We start from the raw sequence: 17,430 nt of genomic DNA, 5'->3' as shown, positions 1-17,430 counted from the left end.
ATCGCATATCTCCTCAAGCCCTTCTCTGCCCACGACCCTCCATGGCTCCCCAGGGCCTCTGAGATAGATAGAAGCCACGCCTGGCATTCAGGGATCTTCAGGGCTCACCCCAGCCACACTTCCCACCTCACTTCCCCAACTCCAGCCCCCCATCACGTGCTCCATTAGCGCTGCCATGGCCATAGTTCCAAACACAGCAGTGGTTTGGGGGTGTGTCTTTGTTCATGCTGTTCCCTTTGCCTGGAACACTATCTCTCTTCAGGCTCCTACACTCTCCATAGAAGAGTATAGCATTACACATGCTGGGGGGGGGGGGCTCCTCTGGGCCCCTCCAGCCCCCAGTGCTTGCTCCATCACCATGCCCAGTGTGCGGGTCCCACTCGCCTCTCCCCGAGGCTGTGAGCAACTCCAAGGCAGAGACCAGACTTGGTTTGTTCCCCGCTGCATCTCCAGCCCCCAGCACAGACCCTGGCACCTAGATGCTCGGTAGATGCTTGGTAAATACTGAGTGGCCAGAGGACGGAAGAGTAAGGCTTGGCCAGGCACTAGGGCATGGAGAGCATTGCCGGCAGAGGGGCCAGCAGGTACGAGGCCTCCGGGTGGAATGATCGGCTCTGACGGAGTGGCTGCAGGGAGGCAGGCTTGACAAGGAGGGAAGGCCACCAGGACCTGCGTAGGAGGCCCGAGTGGCTGGCAAGGGCCAGATCAGGCTGAGGCACTGAAGAACTGGGCATCTCTGTGTAAACTGTAAAGTGCGGTGTCACGGAAAGTGCCAAGCCCACTCCACAGCCTCAAGCTAGAGCCTGCCTACTCTTCCACCCTATTCTTTCACACTGAGCCCAGTGGTTTTGAACAGACAACTTGTAGTAGACCTTCTGGGGAATGACAGGGCTGGTCTGGAATTTCCCGCTGAGAGTCTGTGACGGGTCAGCTTCCCAGTCGCTGTCGCTGTGGCTGTCAGAGGGTGAGCTGGGCTGGGGGTGGGCGTGGCAAACAGGCCATTGAGTCAGAGTTACTGGTGGGGGGTGGTGCCTCAGATCCCATGTGGCGGGGAAACCAGTCTTACCCAGGGGACTGTCGCCAGTCGTGAGGAGCCAGGCCTCGCCCCACACCTTCCACCCTGTCCTCTGTGTAGCTTTGACTCAGGTTGGGTGTCAGAGGGATGAGGAGGTTTCCAGAGACATAACATGTTGATATCCATAATATCTGTCATTCGCTGGGTGCTTTGGGTTGGGAGATTGTCCTTGTGGCTTTCTAGGCCTGGCCCAGAGCTTTGTATACTGTTGGTGGTCAATGAATGTTTGCTGTCCGTTAACGATGATGAATACTTTGCAGGTATTAAGCAATGAGTTGCTGTTCTACTAACAAGGTTTTAAACAAAATAATGCACAAAGAGCCACTTATCCACCAGGCTAGACCACTGGGACTCTTGTATCTGCATAATCATGGAAGTTGGTATGGTTGTTTCCCTCAGTATATTGATGAGTAAATTGAGGCTCAGAGGGCAGGGTCATGCAGTCAATGGAGAGTTGGAACTTGAGCTTTTGTGGATGTCCCTATCTCTCCGGCCAACTGGGCAGTATCTGCTCTGTGCTGGGCACAGGTCAGGCCATAGTCCCTGCCCTCGGGGTGGGGACAGACATACCCTAGATGGACTTGCAGTGTGCCTCCATCAGGGGTTTGTCAGGAAGCATGTCCCGGAGGAGGCGGCACTTTTTCAGGACCTTGATGAACAGCAGGGGTTGGGAAGCTGGAGATATGGGGCAAGTATTCTCCGCTGGCTTACAGCCTGAGCAAAGGCCCAGAGGGGTGGTTTGAAAATAACAAACACTTCCAACACTCAATAATGAAACCATTGTGCTGGCCACATCCTCCTGAAGGGCCTCCTGAGAACCTCAGCCTCTGAGCCAAGCCTCAAAACCAGTGATGGCTCCAGGTGGAAGGCCACATCTGTGCTTGAGAGCCAACATTTGCCCCAGTCGTCCCCCACTCCTCCAAGAGAGTGGGTAGGGGTATGACTAATGAGGGCTCTCACATACTAAGTGTATATCACCTATTTCATTTTCATGAGAGTCTTCTGGAAGAAGCACCATCTTTAGCCCATATTGCAGATTGGCATACCGAGGCTTACAGAAATGGCATGCTAAACATCACATATACAAGAAGTGGCAGAGTTGGGACTTGAAACCAGGTATGTGGGTCCAAAGTCTGTGCTTTTAAAGCCCTTTGTCATCCCAGGCCCAGAAGAAGCCCGGAACTTTCAGTTGAACTCCTGGGGATGAATGTGATGTACTTGTAAATATTTAACAATTAGCTCACTGGCAGGGAAAAAAAAAAAAAGCCTTTTTTTTTTTTTTTTTTTTTTTTTGCTTATTTCCAAGGTGAAAATATTCCCACCGACCGTCGCTAATATCAGGCTACCAATGTGACATCGTTGAACTGTTGGAAAGAGATGAGCCCATTTAGCTCCTGCAAGGGGTGCAAGAGTTGGTTCCAGCACCCACTGGATGAATATCCTGTCCCTGGCCCAGTGTGGCCTGGAGAGGCCTTCAGGAGTGAATAAGGGCTGAGAAACTTGCTCCTCTAGCCAGGGGCCCGCCCAGAATCCCAGGAAATTGCGGTTAATCTTTAAGCCAGCCCCGCAAACAAGTGCAGCCATCTTGCCAGCCCGGGCTGGCTTCTGGTGCTGGCTCTGCTGCGGGCCTACTGTGGGACTTCGGGCAGCCACTTCCCTCTCTGGCCTCAGTTTACCGACCATAAGAGCTACCATTGGCTGAGCACAAGTTCAGCCACCCTCACACTTGTCCCTTCTCACCTTCTCAGGAGTCCTCTGTGACCATGTTCACTTCTGTTTTACAGGTGAGGGGACTGGGCCGGGGAAGCTGGTGGATTTGTACCAGGTGCAGCAGGTGGGCAACTAGTCTAGATTTGAACCCAAATCAGTCTGGCTGTAGGCCTTGCTCATTCCTGATCTCTTGGAGGCTCTATTGTACTCTGAGGCCTTTGCCTCCTATATTCATTCTAGGCTTTCCCTCCCAGCTCCTCTTAGGAGAAGCCTAGGCCTGGTGCTATTTGACCTGGCTGGGCCTTAGTTTCCCATCTGTGAAATGGGAGAACTTTCAGAGGAGAGAGGAAGCAGGTGGTGGTATTTAAAACTGGATTCAGGCCCACCCTTCCCTAGGCCATGATTCCAGGAGGGCAAGCGAAGAGCCAAGGGTGGGGTGCCCACCCCTAATAGGGCAGTTCTGGAGCCTGGGCCTGGAGGCGGTGGGGGTAAAGTGGTTGGCACAGTGGTTGGGGGAGCCTCTGCGGCCTGAAGCAGCATTTCCTTATTGCCTCCTTTTTCTGCTAAGCTCCTTGCCCCCTGCGTCCAGATATAATTTGCCTCTTTATTTACTTGGAAGTGTGATTGCCACTAAATACCAGCTTCAGCCCCCTCATAAGCAGGAAGATCCAGAACTCAGTGACTTCTGATGAGCTGCCTTAGTTACTGTTTTGTTTTGTTTTTCAATGCACATTAAAATGAACACACAACTGTTAAAATAAATGTTGCTCTTCCCCACACGGTGCCTCCAGCCCCAGTCCCTACTTTGGGAAACACAGGTCAAGGCCAGGGTCCAAGGCCTGGTTCTTGTCAGGTGACTTCTTTCTCTGTGACTCAGTTTCTTCATCTGTAAAATGGGGATAATCATCAGCCCGCAGCCTAGGTGTTGTTAGGAATAGATCCTAAAGTCGACCTGGCCATTAGCATGGTGCCTGGCCAGGAGTGAGGGCTCCATCAGTGCTAACATGATTATTATCATTACCCATAATTGCGAAAAGAGGTGGATTTGGGGTAAATAGGGTGGGTCGACTGGGGGCAGTTGGGGAGGGCATTTTGGGGTCTCACAGGGCGGGGCGCTCCCACCCGGCGGGGTGGGGGCAGGGTTTCTGTGCCTCCGCCCCCTGCCCTGCCCCTCCCGGACCCCTGGCTCCAGTGGGTGGGGGACCCGCGTGTGGGTCTCTCCTAGGTCACCGGCGGGGAATCGGTCCCCGCACGCTTCCTCGTTCCTCCTCCTCCCGGCGGCCTGCCGGGCCCCTCCTCCCTGCTCGCGCGCTCCCTCCCTCCTCTTCCCCTCCCCGGGCCGCCGCCTCCTCCTCTCCTCCTCCCTTTCTCTCTCGATCTGTCTCTCCCGGCCCGGAATCCATTCCGGCCTGGGAGCCGGAGCGGCCAAGGCCGCCGTCTGCCCGACCCCCTGGCCGTCCGGCGGTCCGCCCTCCCGTGCGTCTGTCTGCCGGTGCGCCCGCCTGCCGACCGGCCCAGGTGAGCGCCCCCCGCCCGTCCGCGGGCCCCCAGTCCCGGCCGGCATGGGGGAACCCCCGCGCGGGACCACCGTGGCGTTGGGTCGCGGAGCCGCGGGGGCTCCTGTCCACCCCTCCAGCCTCCGCCCCCGGGTCCGAGCCGCGATCCCGGAGCGCTGGGCGGGCGCGCGGGGACCTGCCCGGCGCGGCCTTTTGTTGTGATGCAGCGGGGGAGGGGGCTGGGCGGGGGGCTCAGGGGTCCTGTCCGCGCGGGGACCATCGCCGACTCACCCTTCCCCTACGAGCCCCCTGAGAGCGGGAGCCGGGCCGAGCCCCCCGGCCGGGTCTAGGCCAAATCTGAAATCTGAGCCTGTCGGCGCCGCCTCTGGCCGCGGCTGCGGGGCCTGGCGCCCCCGGCCGGGGATGGGAGGTGGAGAGGGGGCGGGCAGGGTGGGCCTGGGGGCGCCAAGCCAGGGGCGCCGGCCCGGGCACCAGGACTTCCCTATACTCCTGGGGCTTTGGGTTGGGCCTGGTGCCGCCGGCCTGGAAGGGACTGGGCCACGCTGTTGGTCCCCGCTACCCCCAGCCCCCCAGCCTCGCCCCTGGCAGACCCAGCCGCCTGCCTGCTCAGAAGTTGGCAAAAGTTTTGGGTTTTCTCCACCAGGCCCGGTCCATCTGCCTGCCTGGGCTTCGGTTAGGGGTGGGTTTGAGTCCCCAAAGGGGCCACCACTTGCCCTGCTCTGTGTGGTCAAACAACTGCTTACCTTCTCTGATCTGGGGGTTCTGATCAGTGGCAGGTGGGTCTGGCTGGGACTACTGGGCTGCTGGAGGGTTGGGGGTGAACAGAAGAAGCTCACCTGTGGGGTATCAGTTCCGCCTCTGGGGCCTTTAGGCTGATGGCACAGTGGGCACAGCAAGTGCGTGACCTCAGATGAGGCTTCCTGAGCTTCAGGACCTCTACAACTGGGGCAGTGGTCCCTGGGTCACCTGGGGTGAGTCCAGGCCCAGCCACAGTGCCGCTGAGATCGGGCTTGGTTTCGAGAATAGGCCAGGCTGGTCCTGTCACTGACCCTTTTCTCAGCCTCCTGGCTAGGCAGACGAGACACCAAGGCTTCTTGGCTCACTGGGTGACCCGGGCCAAGGGACTGCCCCTCTGGGTCCCCGCATGGAAGGGGGGCAGCGTGTACGTACTTCACCATGCAGGAGCCTGGTGTGTAGTTGGTGCTCCCTAAATGAGCACTTCGCTGGATGAGTCGCCTAAAATGGGTGGGGGCCGAGGGCGCTGGCCCTAGTGGGGCTCGTCTCCAGAAGAGGATGGATTGGTGTCCGAAAAGCCACTTCATAACCCCTGGAGAAAGAAACAGGTCCCGTACAGCCCTGCCATCCGGCAGCTGTGTGACCCTAAGCAACTCACTGCCTCCTCAGGCCTCAGTTTTGCTGAGTATATAAAATCGGCCCAATGGAGAAACTGAGGCTTGGAGAGGGGAAGTGAGTTGGCCAAGCCCACACATCTTGAAGCTGGGTCTACACTTCAGAGACCCCAGCCTGGCCGCCCTTGCACCCCTCCGTTGTTGGGGGAGCAGGGGTTTGCCAGTACGGGACCAGGTGTGGAAGCCACGAGGTCCTTTTGGTGATGTGGTCTTTCCACCCAGGGAAGTGACTTGCAGTGTGTCACCTCTCTCAGCTGACTGCCTGCCTAGGCCCTCCTGTGTGACCCCTGGGCTTTTCCTCCTGAAGGTGTCTCTGCCAGGACTGTCCTCTCCTCCATGAGCTGCTTATCTGTTCTTGCTCTTGAAGGTTTAGCTTCAGGCCCGCCTCTCCCAGGAAGGCTCCCTGGCTCTGTCCTCCACTGCCCACGTCTTCCTGGAGCATGAACTCTCCCTAGCTCACGCGCAGTGCCTTCTTTTGCTTCTTCCCTGGTTGTGACCTGGGAGGGGTGGGGGGATGTCTGTCTCCGCCAAGCCCCAGGAGCCAGGGAGGGATGGCTCAGTGACCTGCTGACAATGCCCCCCCCCCCACCCCCCAGCCCCCTGGTCCTCAACTGACCTCATTTTCTCAAACCTGCCTCGATGCAAACATCCATGACCCTGTATGAGCATCTGCTAATAACCAGGAGTTTCAAACTCAGGCTGAGCAGTGTGGTGATGGGGTTAGTAGTGAGAGTTGTAGGAGGCACGAGGAGGCGTCCAGGAGGTGGTGCTGAGGGAGAGCAACAGTTTGCTCCAAGTTAAGGAGAGATAGCGCCCTTTCTCCCCTTCTGTTCAGACACTTCCCAGGGCCCCTGGGGTTGTGGAGAGTAGTCAACCGGGATAAGTCCTTGCTGCAGAATTGCAAACAGGGTCCCTGGTCTCCCAGATATTTGAGTGTAGAGGGTGGAGCCAAGTATCAAACAAGTTGCCAAATAAATTAATATATAATCACAGATGTGATAAGGGCCCAGAGAGAGAGAGAGAGGCGTGGGGTGCAGAGGAATCTTGAAGGAAACATGTAGGAGTTGGCCAGGCATGGAGCTAGGAGAAGGGCTTGCCAGGCAGAGGGAACTGCATGTGCAAAGGCCCTGAGGTGGGGGAGTGTGTGTTGTTATGGAGAAACAGTGGGAAAACCTCTGAGTCTGGAGCACAGAGAGTTAAGGAGAGTGGGTGAGAGGTGAAATGGGGGTGGGTGTTATCATATGGGGCTGTGTAGGCTTTGGGGAGGAGTTTGACCTTCATCTTCACACAAGGGGCTAATTCGTGTCCCCTGTGTGAACAGACCCATGTTGGAGGCCAGGGGTACAGAGCTGGCCAAGGCATCTGGTAGAAATAGATCTGTGGGGCTGGACTCCAAGTGTTCTGTGAGGGCCTAGATCAGGAGTCAGGAGGAGGAGGCATTTGAGGCTGGGCTTTGAGAGTGGAGCAGGAGTTCACTGGTAGGAAGACAAGAGAGGGTGGCTGGAGGCTGGGAGTGGGGCAGGGAGCAGGCAGGGGTCAGCTGGAGACCAAAGGTATGATAAGGGCTCAGGAGTCAGGTCTGCGTTCATGTTCTGTCTCCACTCGTTGTGCATCTTTGGGTCATTTACTGTATCTTTCCGAGAGTTATGCTTTCTTTGTCTCGAAAATGGGGACAATAAATATCTCCCTATCAGGTGACAATTAAAGGAGGGCTATATGGCCCCAGTGCCTGGTGCCAGTAGGTACGTAGGAAAGAGGACCTGCCTTGAGTGACGTTACACTGGGTGGGTCGGTGGGCCCAGTGGGTCTGGCCATACCGGCTGTGTCATGAAGGCCTTAAGTGGATGAGCTCACAGAGTCTGAAGGGGCTGGTCTGGGCAGGCATGGCCTAGGAAGGGATATTCACAGACAAGGCCACCCATGTGCTAGGTGATTTGAGTCCTGCTCTGCCCTTGCTGTGTGAGGAGGCTGAACTGGGGAGAGCGTTTATTGGGTCTAGCTCGGCCCCACTTTGAGAAAGCCTGCCTTACCTGAGATTGGTCCATTTTCCACATGTAAATACCAAGACCCAGAGGGGAGAAGCCGCTTCCTGCCCAGGTCGTGTGGCCCCCACACCTCTATTTCCCTTGGGTCTCTACAGCCCTTTACTTCCCCTCCACTACCGCCTTATCTCCACGGTAAACCACTCTGGTTTCCACTCAAGCCACTTGGTGGGGGGGAGGGGTACTTCCTTTGGGACACCTCAGTTTCCTCATCGGTGAAGTGGCATAGTATGAGTCATGGCTCCTAGGATGTCCCACAAGGACCAAAATAAAGCATTCAGCACACATTAACTAGATAAATAGAGACGGGAAGAACCAGACGCTACTCAAGTCCTTCCTCGTCTGGCAGCTAACAGCCCCTCCCTGCGAATCAGTTTCTGAAGCTGTGAGATGGGCATGGGGCTTACACTTAGTAAGGCCAAAGGGAGATTGGGATGAGATTGTACCTGCCTTTACCTGGCCATTGGCTCTGCACCACAGTTCTGGAAAGGTAGGCCCAGTACATGCTTCCTTGTGTTCAAGGCCCCGTTCCCACTGTGTGTCCAAAGGCAAGGCACTTAGCCTCTCTGAGCATCAGCCTCGCACACCTCCCTTGTGAAAATGAAATCCACTAATTTCTCCCAGTGACTTGAATCTACTGGATGTTCAGTGACTGTCACGTCTTTCTCCCTTGCCCTCCCTTGTGGGGGCTCGGATATTACCCACCCTTAGGATGGCCCAGGCCTGCACTGCTGTGCTGAGAAGCATTCTGAGGCCAAGTCTTGGCTTCATGGGAATGAGTGCTGGGGGAGATTAGTAATGTCTGCCATTGGCAGAGGAGTAGAGCATGTTGTACGTGTGCCATGAGTTTGTCATTCCTGATCTATTCTGACCTTCTCTTTTCACAGATGGGGGAATTGAGGCCAGAAAGACCCAGGACATATTATCCAAGCTGGGAGAAAAATGCACATCTCTTGTCTTTTGATTCAGCGCTCTCCCGACTCAGCCGGCCTGCCCTTTCCCACAGGACAGCCTGGGTGGGGAGGAGTCCAGGGACAGATGACTGGGGAGGATCCCAGAGCTGGAAGCAAAACCCCCCATTTCCCCCCCTCCTTGCTATAGGACTTTGAACAAGTGACTCCTCTCTAACCTGGGCCTCAGTTCCTTTCCTCCCCATAGACTAACCAGAGGAGTTCCAGAATAAAATGAGAAGCTAAAGGAGAGGAGAAGCAGATGATCTTGGCCAAGTTCCCTCCTGCCCCGGTCCTCAGTTTCCTCCTCTGTGCAGTGAGAACTTTTCCCTCGCTGAGGCTCTGTGATGGGGATCCTGGCCAGGGAGTTCTCCAGGGCAGGCATGACTGAGTCTTCTTAGGGTGCATGTAGGCTGTTTGAGACTGCGGGAATGAGTCCTGCGAGTCCTCAGACCCACTGGGCTGTGAGACCAACAGAGATGGACTCCTGGTGCTAGGAGTGGAAGTCAAGTTCGGATGGTGTCAGAAAACTAGGCCTCGGCAGATCTGATTGCCTTCTCCTGGCCTGCCCGGATTTGCTGCCCTGTCTTTCAGTGTATCTGATGTGGATGTCCTCATGTTGTGCCCTCTCCAGCCAGGTCATAGCAAGGTGGCCCATTCTATCCTTTGCCCCAGCCTGGCGTGGACAGAACTTTTGTTCCTGTTACACAGAAAAGCATACTGAGGCTCAGAGGGGCCAAGGGCTGAGGCCACGGTCGCCCAGCATGGTAAAGCGTGAGCCCAGGCTTCTGGCGGCTGGGTGACTTGTAGCATCTGATTCCCACGAAGTGTGCACCCAGCTTTCCTGAAATCTCTCCCAAGGTTTAGGGTTGGTATGTTGCTGGGGGCAGGCGATCCTGACTTTCAGGGCTTCTGGTTCTGGCTGATGGATCTCTACTCAGATCTGGAGTATCGGATCTTGCAGGGGGCCCCCAGCTGCCCGGATTGGCATCTCATGGGTGCTCAATGGATGCTCATGGCATAGAGGGAGTAGAAGTAGCAAGGCTCTTGGAGCCACTCGGTTCTGGGTTCGAATCTTGATTCTGCCGTTTGCTGTGTGGGATTGTGGGACAGCAATCGCTTGGAGCCCTAGTTTCCCTGTCTTTGAAATGGGACGACAGGGCCAGTGCCAGCTCTGATAAGGGGGTGTGAGGATCAGATGAGCTAATGTGTGTCTGCTCTGGCACAGAGCCTGCATACAGTAAGTGCTTAATATTTCTGTGATTAGGAAGGTAATCCTCTGACGAGGTGGGAATTCGGGACAGGAATTGTGGGCCAATTGATCAGGGAATCCCTGGGGCTGAGTCTGGGCACCTGTATCTGTGACAGGCTTGTCCTACGGGACGTGGCTGAGGGGATGGTTAACCAGAAACAGACAAGTTTTGTGACTGGGTAGACTGGAAACCGCCAGCGCCATCTAGCCTCCCTGAGCCCGGCTCCTGCCTCAGCTGACCTATGACTTGCCCATCTGTGACGTGTCAAGGCCTCCCAGTGTCCTAATCCCTGGCATTGAAGGCCTCCTCACTGAATGGGTCTCTCTCTGTGAAGGTGACCACTGATGGAGCCGTGGGTGCTTTGCCCCTTTGTCTGCTTGGCCTGAGAGGCAGGAGCTGTTATTGCCCCAGTGCTTTCTGTGGGGAAGGAGCTGTGGCTCAGAGAGAGGCAAGGTGGGCCCGGGCTCCCCAGCAAGGGCTCCTGGAGGTGAGCTCTTCCCAGCCCCACCCCGGTCACTCCTACATTTTCCTTTCACTCGGGTGACCCCTTAGTCTTTCTGAACCGTTGGCTGTCTTCCTATGTGCCCGAGCTGTCCAGCCTCCGTGCCTTACCTCTGTGGGCCCGCTGCCCAGTGGTCTGCCGTCTCGAAACTTGCCGAGGTGGCTAAGATGCCTCTGCCTCCAGAAAGTTCTTAGTGACCACCCTCTGTCCCCCCACCCGACTCCGTTCTTCCCTCCTCTGCACCCCGCTGCCACTCTCTGCCCTCCCTCATGGCTCTGACACATTCTGCCTTAGACAGCAAGTCATAGGATTCTTTTTTGCCTCGCAGGCAGTAAGGCGATAATCGTCACTCCAAGGGTGCCACACTTTACAGTTTACAAAGCACTTTCCACAGTCACCTTTGAGTAACCCCCAGCATGGCTAGGCAGATGGGGAAACTGAGGCCTCAAGCTCAGGCTCACCCCAGCTGCTCTCTCCGCTTGAGCTGACGGGACTGAACCCCGCCCCCACTGCCAAGAACCCCTCATCTCCTGAGGCCAGAACCCGTCTCTCAGAGCCCCAAGAAAGGATTTGGAGGTTCAGAGAGGCGAAGTGACTTGTCTAAGGTCACGTGGCCTGGAAGGCTGGCAGAGCTGAGAAGGGGTGGATTGTGCCCACGTTCCCACAGCTTCTGAGTGGAGAACCAGATGTAACCGTGATCCTGAGGGAAAAGTGACCAGCCCCTGGGGTTCCTTCAAAAGTTATCGGCTCCCTCAGCACATGCTTGAGCCCGTGTTCGGTTGCGAGTGCTTGTCCTCGTCCTCATACCTAGTCCTCACGGTGTCTTGCAAGGCATCAGTTCTGGCCCTGTTTCACCAGAGAGGAAACCGAGTCTCAGACAAGCAGAGACTTGCCCAAGGTCACGCAGTACATGGATTTGGACTCGGGGCCCCATGAACACCATGGGTCTACCCTGCCTCATCCAGGCTGGGCCCTTCTTTGCCTCCTGTCTGACCCCTGACCCTCCCTCAGCCCCTGCTAGGCATTCCTCTCAGGACAGAGAGGCCAGGAGAGTTCTCTGGGGAGCCACCTGCCTCCAACCCCAGGGCTTCTGCACCTCCAACTGCTGTCACCCACAAGCTCTGTGACTTTGGTGAGTCAGTTCACCTCTCTGTGCTTCAGCTTCCCTACCTACCTGAAAAAATGGGCCTAATGACAGTATCCGCGTTACGGGCTTGTTCTAAGGATCAGGTGAGGTGCCTGATGCCCTCAGCAAAGCCGGCACATAGCACACCCTCAGTAAATGTTAGCCGCTATTTTGTTATAATTTGGATCAACTAGAAGAGGAAAGGATTGACAATCCCATTCTCCAGATAGGAAGACCGAGACTCGGAGGAGGGAAGTAGCATCCGCCAGGCCACAGGGGGATGTCACAGCTAGAAAGCTCCTGGGGCACATCCCACTTCCCAGACGGGGCAACTGTTTCCTTCTGGGGTTCAGTTTTCTCATCTGTGCGGTGGGTTTGTGCATGTTGTGGGGAGATAGTTCTGTCACATCAAAGTACTGTGGTTCATCCATCAGTAGCCACCCTAGGGAGAGGAGAGAGGGGCTCCTCTTCTATCTGGGCTGGCGGGGCTGTGCCCTGTGCATTTTGTCCCTGAGTTTTGCCAAGTTCTCAAGCTTCGGCCCGTCTAGGAGGCTGAACCGGGCCCAGCCAGACCTTCTGGGTGCCCCGTGGCTGCTGACACCCAGGTCCCTCCATATCACCTGTTCCATCTGCCTCCTGTGCTGCGTGCCCTGGGCAAATGGCTTCTCTTATTGAGCCCCAATTTCCTTATCTATGAGATGGGGGCAGGGGTCTTTTCTTCACTGGGAAGTTGGGAGGACTGGATAAGCTCATTTCCCCTCAAATGCCCGCCTGTGCCAGGTACTAGGAAGTACCCAGCTAGTGGTTATGGTTATAAGGATGGGCAGGTTTCTGACTGGCAGGAAGGAGGCACAGCATTCCAGGCAGAGGACCCATATGAGCAAAGTCTCAGAGGTAGGACAGTTTAGGGTAGGACAGTTAGGTAGGACCTAACCCAGTAGTTAGGTGGGGGTAAGTGGGAGAGGACTACCAACTTCCAGGCTTTGGACTGACCTGAGGCAAGTAGGCAGGGTGTCAGCAGTGACTGCGGTGATGTTGACCTTCCTGCCCTCCAAGCTGTAGCGTGGCCTTTGGAGGCTTGGGAGCAGCCACCTGTGATCCCCACCCCCATCCCTGCCAGGTGTTCCCGAAGGCCCTGGAACCAGATGAGCCACAGTTCTATTTGGGGACAATTCTGCTGTTCCCGTTTCTCTCCTGTGCCCTAGTTTTAGAAACGACGTGGGTTTGGTTACCAGTTGGCCATTTGCAGAAAGCACCCCCGCCCCCCTCCCCCGCTCCGCCCATACCTTAGATCTGTGGGCAGCGTGGGCAAAACAGGACTCATTATTGCCTTTGGGGGTTGTTCCTGGCCTCTGTCCCTGGATTCTCTGGGCAGGGAGTTAGCAGCTGGACTCTTGATTACCTGCGGCTGGTGTCAGGGCTTGTGCTGGGTGCTGGAAACCCCAAGGGATGTGCTCTGGGAGCAGCCAACGCTCTGGTGGAGCTGGACACAGACATTGATCATTGTCCTACCACAGGGTAGGCACATATGAACTGTGGCAGCCCATTACAAGGCCAGAAGGGCTTCCTAGAGGAGGTGATACCTGGTCTGAGTCTTAAAGGGTGAGCAGGAGCTCAGGAGGGAAAAAAAAATGGTGAGGGCATGCCAGAGGGAGGGCATGGGCGAAGCTCTGGTGGTGGGAACTCGCCTGGCGTGTGCAGGCATAGGTCGTGTACAAGGCAGTTGGAAGGTTGACCAGGCAAGCCCTCAAACCCTTGCCAGGCTTTGCTGAGGTCTCCCGCTGAAGGTGTGAAGGGAAGACAAAGAGAAGGGTCAGACTGGGCTCCAGTGCTCCATTACCGTTGCCGAGTGAAGGTAGCTCATGGGGGCTGGGGTTTCAGATAGGGATCGAGAACCCCTATCTGGGGCAGAAGGTGGGAGCCGGTTGGGGCCTTGGAGGGAGCAGGCCAGGAAGGACTTCCTGGAGAAAGTAGTACTGACCGCTTGAACCAGGCCCTGAAGGTGTGATGTGAGCAGCTCCTCTTGTCGGAGCCCTGAGCAGTGGTATTGACTTGAGAGGTGGCTGGTGGCCGTCAGTGGAGAGCCCGAGGGCCTGCTCGGGCGGGGGTCCACATGCTGTCCTCAGGCATGAGGAGAGACTCCTGGGCAGGACTGACTTGTCCTGTGGGCATTCTGTTGGCATCGTGGCTTTGGTGAAGTGGCCCTGGAGAGAAGGTGGGTGCTAGCCAGACAAACGGGATTGATGGGGGAGCAGTGAGGTGAGGGGGTGGGGGCCTCTGTCCCCTCTCTGCCTCCTCATACATCCTTTCCCTGCAGAAGCCTGCCTGGCAGGAAGTGGTGGAGATGTGTTGGGGCCTGGCTGGCCAATTTCCAAAGCGCCTGGGGCATGGACTGGGTGTGGGGCAAGAGCTCTGGGTTCAGGGCCCGACCTCCTTCCCTTGCTGGGTGAACCTTGCCAGAGTAAGGGTCTCCCCACTTGGGTGCAGGGCTAGGCATGGGTGCCCATTTGTACCTCCAGAAAGGCCCCTCCACCCTCTTGAACCCAGAGGGTCTGTGCTCCAGGCAAGGTGAGTTGAGAACCATGACTAAAGATTCTGGTGCCAGATGGGTGTGGGTTTGAAACCCAGCTTCGTTCTCTGCTGCCTGGGAGATCTTGGCCAAGTATCTTTGCCCTTTGGAGCCTCAGTTTCCTCATCTGCAAACACGGAGGTCACCCTAGAGCCTCCCTCCTAGGGCTTAATGAGGTTTCAGGGACCCCAGCCCCTGGGGTCTGGCTTTGGAGCCATTGGCCCAGCTGACCAGGGGTGGTGGGACCTGCTGGGCGGCTGAGGGGTGGCTTCTGGTCTGCCCCAGGCTCAGCACAGGCACTGAGGACAAAGCCCCTTTGTGGTGGGACAGATGGAGCCCAGGAGCCCCCCTCTTCGGACCGGAGGGCCGCCGCCTGCCCCTCCTCCTCACTCAGTTCCCCGGAGGGAAGGAGCTTCCTCAGACAGAGAAGATGGGAAATGAAAGTCGGGTTGTGCAGGAGGAGAGGCTGGGCTGGCTGCAGCTGCTCAGGCCAGAGCCTGGCTGGTGAGCTTGGGCGGGTCTGCGCCTGCTCTGGGCCATCTTCTCAGGGCCCTGGGCATCCCTGGCAAGTCCCAAGCCCACTGTGTGGGCCCAGTTCACTTACCCGTTCGTCGTCGTCTGTCTGCCCATCCATCCATCTGTCCATCCTTCCATCCACCCATCCATCTATTCAGTAATTACCAGGCATCTACTCCATGCTAGGCCCTAGGCTTTTGGCCAGTGGCCAGACGGTGCCCAAGCATCCCAGCTGTTAACTCTTGAATGTTACACCCACTGCGGCATATTCAGCCGTGAGTGAGACAGAAGTGGCCCCTGTCCTCATTAGATGTGTACTCTCACTATGTCATCAGAGCTGCAGTCCACGCTAGGAAGGAGAAGTTGAAGGTCCTCACTCCAGCTGGGGGAGGTCAGAGAGGCCTTCTGCGAGGAGGTACAGCTTTGGAAACAAGACTCAAAGACAGAGCAGAGTTGTCTGGGTGTGTTGCCATTTGAACAGGTGGTTAGGAAAGGCCCCCTGAGCAGGTGATGTGTGAGTAAAGCGCCCGAAGGAAGTGAAGGAGCGAGGGGTGTAGCTGTCCAGGGGTGGTGTGCTCTGGGTAGAGGGGGCAGCAGGTGCAAAGCCCAGGGCAGGTGCCTACTGGGTTCTTGGGGTGAAGGGGAGCAGCACACCGAGTGAGAAGGGCAGAATAAATGACAAGGGGTAGGACTGCTAGAGTCCTCTCTAGGGTTTTGGAAGCCCCTGTGAGGACTTTGTCCTTTGTCGGTCAGGGGCTGTGAAGGCTGTTAAGTAGGAGTGATGGTTCCGACTGACATTTCAGAAAGGCTCTCTGCCCCCAGGTGGCCAGCTTGGAGGAGGAAGCTGGGCCTGAACTAGGGGGTGGCCGTGTGTTTGGATTCAGGATGTGTTTGGAGGTGGGACTGACAGGGCTTGGAACTGAGTTACATGGGGGCGGGAGGAATCATCTTTCCTCTCTTGGGCTGCTGGTGATGAGGGGCTGAGTCCCCACCACAGAGCACTGTGGCTTCTGGTTTATGTTTGTTCCCTCTCCCCGGCCCATCTGGAGGCACGGAGTCCCAGTGGCTTCTTCACCTTGTCCTAAGGACTGGACTAAGCCCTCCAGTTGCCGTGGCTCTAAACAACTGTACGCCTTAGGTGAAACTGGCAGGCCCCTACCCGTTTTACAGATGAGAAAACTGAGGCCAAGAGTGGGACCTCCATAGCCTGGGGTACACAGCAGGGCAGGGTTGGGGTTTGGTCTCTCGGGACTCAGGGGATCTATGGGTTTGGGGTCTATGGACCTTGCCTCCCCCCACCACTTCCAGCTAAAAATTTCTGGGTGTACCTGAGATTTTGTTTTTTTTTTTTTCTGCCCTGAACTGTCTTGGAGATATGGAGGCTGCTCAGTGTGACCTCAGGGTCAGGGGTGGGGTCAGGAGCCTAGACTCTCACTGGCCATGTGAGCCGGACCTCAGTTTCCTCTGTTGGGGGCTGGCCCTCACAGCAGCTTTGGGAGGACCAGATAAAACAATGCATGTCAAGTGCCAAGCCTGATGCCTGGCATACAATGCACATTCAGTAATCAGCAGGCATTTTTATTATTGTTTCTGTGGGGAGTAAGGACATGTGTGTAAGTCTGGCCTCTGGCTACGTCCACCCACAGAGCGGGGCTTTGGGGGCAGGGCGGGAGTTGCCAAGTGATGTCTTCTAGATAACTCAGCACCGATTGAAAGTCCCCGGGATCCATGCCCAACACCAATTGCCACACCGGGAAACTGGCCATGAAACAGCTTGGGACAGAGCAGGGTTTTACACCAGGTGGCCTGCCGCCTTGCCCTGCTCCCGCGCTGCCCGCTTCCGGGCCTTCTCCTTCCCTCTAGGGCTTCTAGGCTGTGGACAGGTGTAGACAAATCCTAGCGGGAAGGGATCCTGCACTCTACAGGGCAGGTCAGGGCCTGGGGTCTAGAAAGGGGTCCCCTTTCCGCCCAGGAAGAAACCCCAGAGCTACAGGGGCTGGAATAGTTCTGTCTCTCTGGGGCTGGGATTAGTGGGCTCTGTGGTCCGCTTAGGCTTTGCCCTCACCGGGCGGCAGGTCCTGTCCCCAGCGGCACACCCGCCTCTCTCTGCTGGTGCCGGTACAAGCCTGCGGCGCCTTGCCCCTCCCTGGCCACACTGGCAGAGCCGGTTTGAGGCCTGCCCGCCCCGAGCGTGTTTGCACCACGAACATGGGACCAGACATGTTGTGGCTGCTTTGGCCTGTGGATGGCCCCTGGCTCACTCTTCCCTCACTCCTTGCTCACTCAGCAAACATCCTCTGCTACCTGTTCTGTGCCTGGGCCCGTGCCGGGTGCGGCTTGGGGCCTGGAGTTGTCTCAGACTTGCACACGGCCCTGTGTAAGTCAGGGGGGTCAGAAGCTCTGCCACAGGGACACGCCAGGCAGGGGCAGGAGAGAGCAGTGGTCGGGGTATAGGCTGTGGGACTCGACAGACCCAGGGCCGAGGCCTGTACATCTTCATCACATGGGGCCCTGGGTAGGACCCATTCATCCTTCCCTTCCTCCCTCCCTTCCTTCAGCTCTTCCTCCCTTTTTCCCTCCCTCCCTCCCTCCCTCCTTGCACTGGAGTTTGTGAAGTCTCAAGGGAGGCAGGTGGTATAGCTTTGGGGAGGTGACAGCATGTGCAAAGTCTGAAGGCTAGGGGGTGATTACAAGTTAAGGGGAGGGTCGGGGGGTAGGGGGGAAAGAGAACGCAGCAGGCCTCGATCCTGTGAGCAGCAGG

General features: G+C 56.8%; 1 protein-coding gene across 4 annotated transcripts in view; it reads left to right on the top strand.

Annotated features, from left to right (window-relative positions):
- Positions 1–17,430, top strand: part of SRC (SRC proto-oncogene, non-receptor tyrosine kinase) — a 60,785-nt gene that overhangs the window by 5,517 nt on the left and 37,838 nt on the right. Inside the window, exon 1 of one of the 4 annotated variants that reach the window (XM_045444646.1) lies at positions 3,996–4,303. The exons of 1 other annotated variant lie outside the window; for it this stretch is intronic. The gene's annotated coding sequence lies outside the window, so the exon portion shown is untranslated. Of the gene's footprint in view, positions 1–3,995; positions 4,304–17,430 lie in introns of those variants that run through there. 2 more of the 4 variants (XM_045444649.1, XM_045444650.1) reach the window with 2 other exon arrangements.

Source organism: Leopardus geoffroyi, chromosome A3 (assembly GCF_018350155.1).
Source record: "Leopardus geoffroyi isolate Oge1 chromosome A3, O.geoffroyi_Oge1_pat1.0, whole genome shotgun sequence".
NCBI lineage: Eukaryota > Metazoa > Chordata > Mammalia > Carnivora > Felidae > Leopardus > Leopardus geoffroyi.
This window is presented reverse-complemented; position numbering and strand designations above follow the sequence as displayed.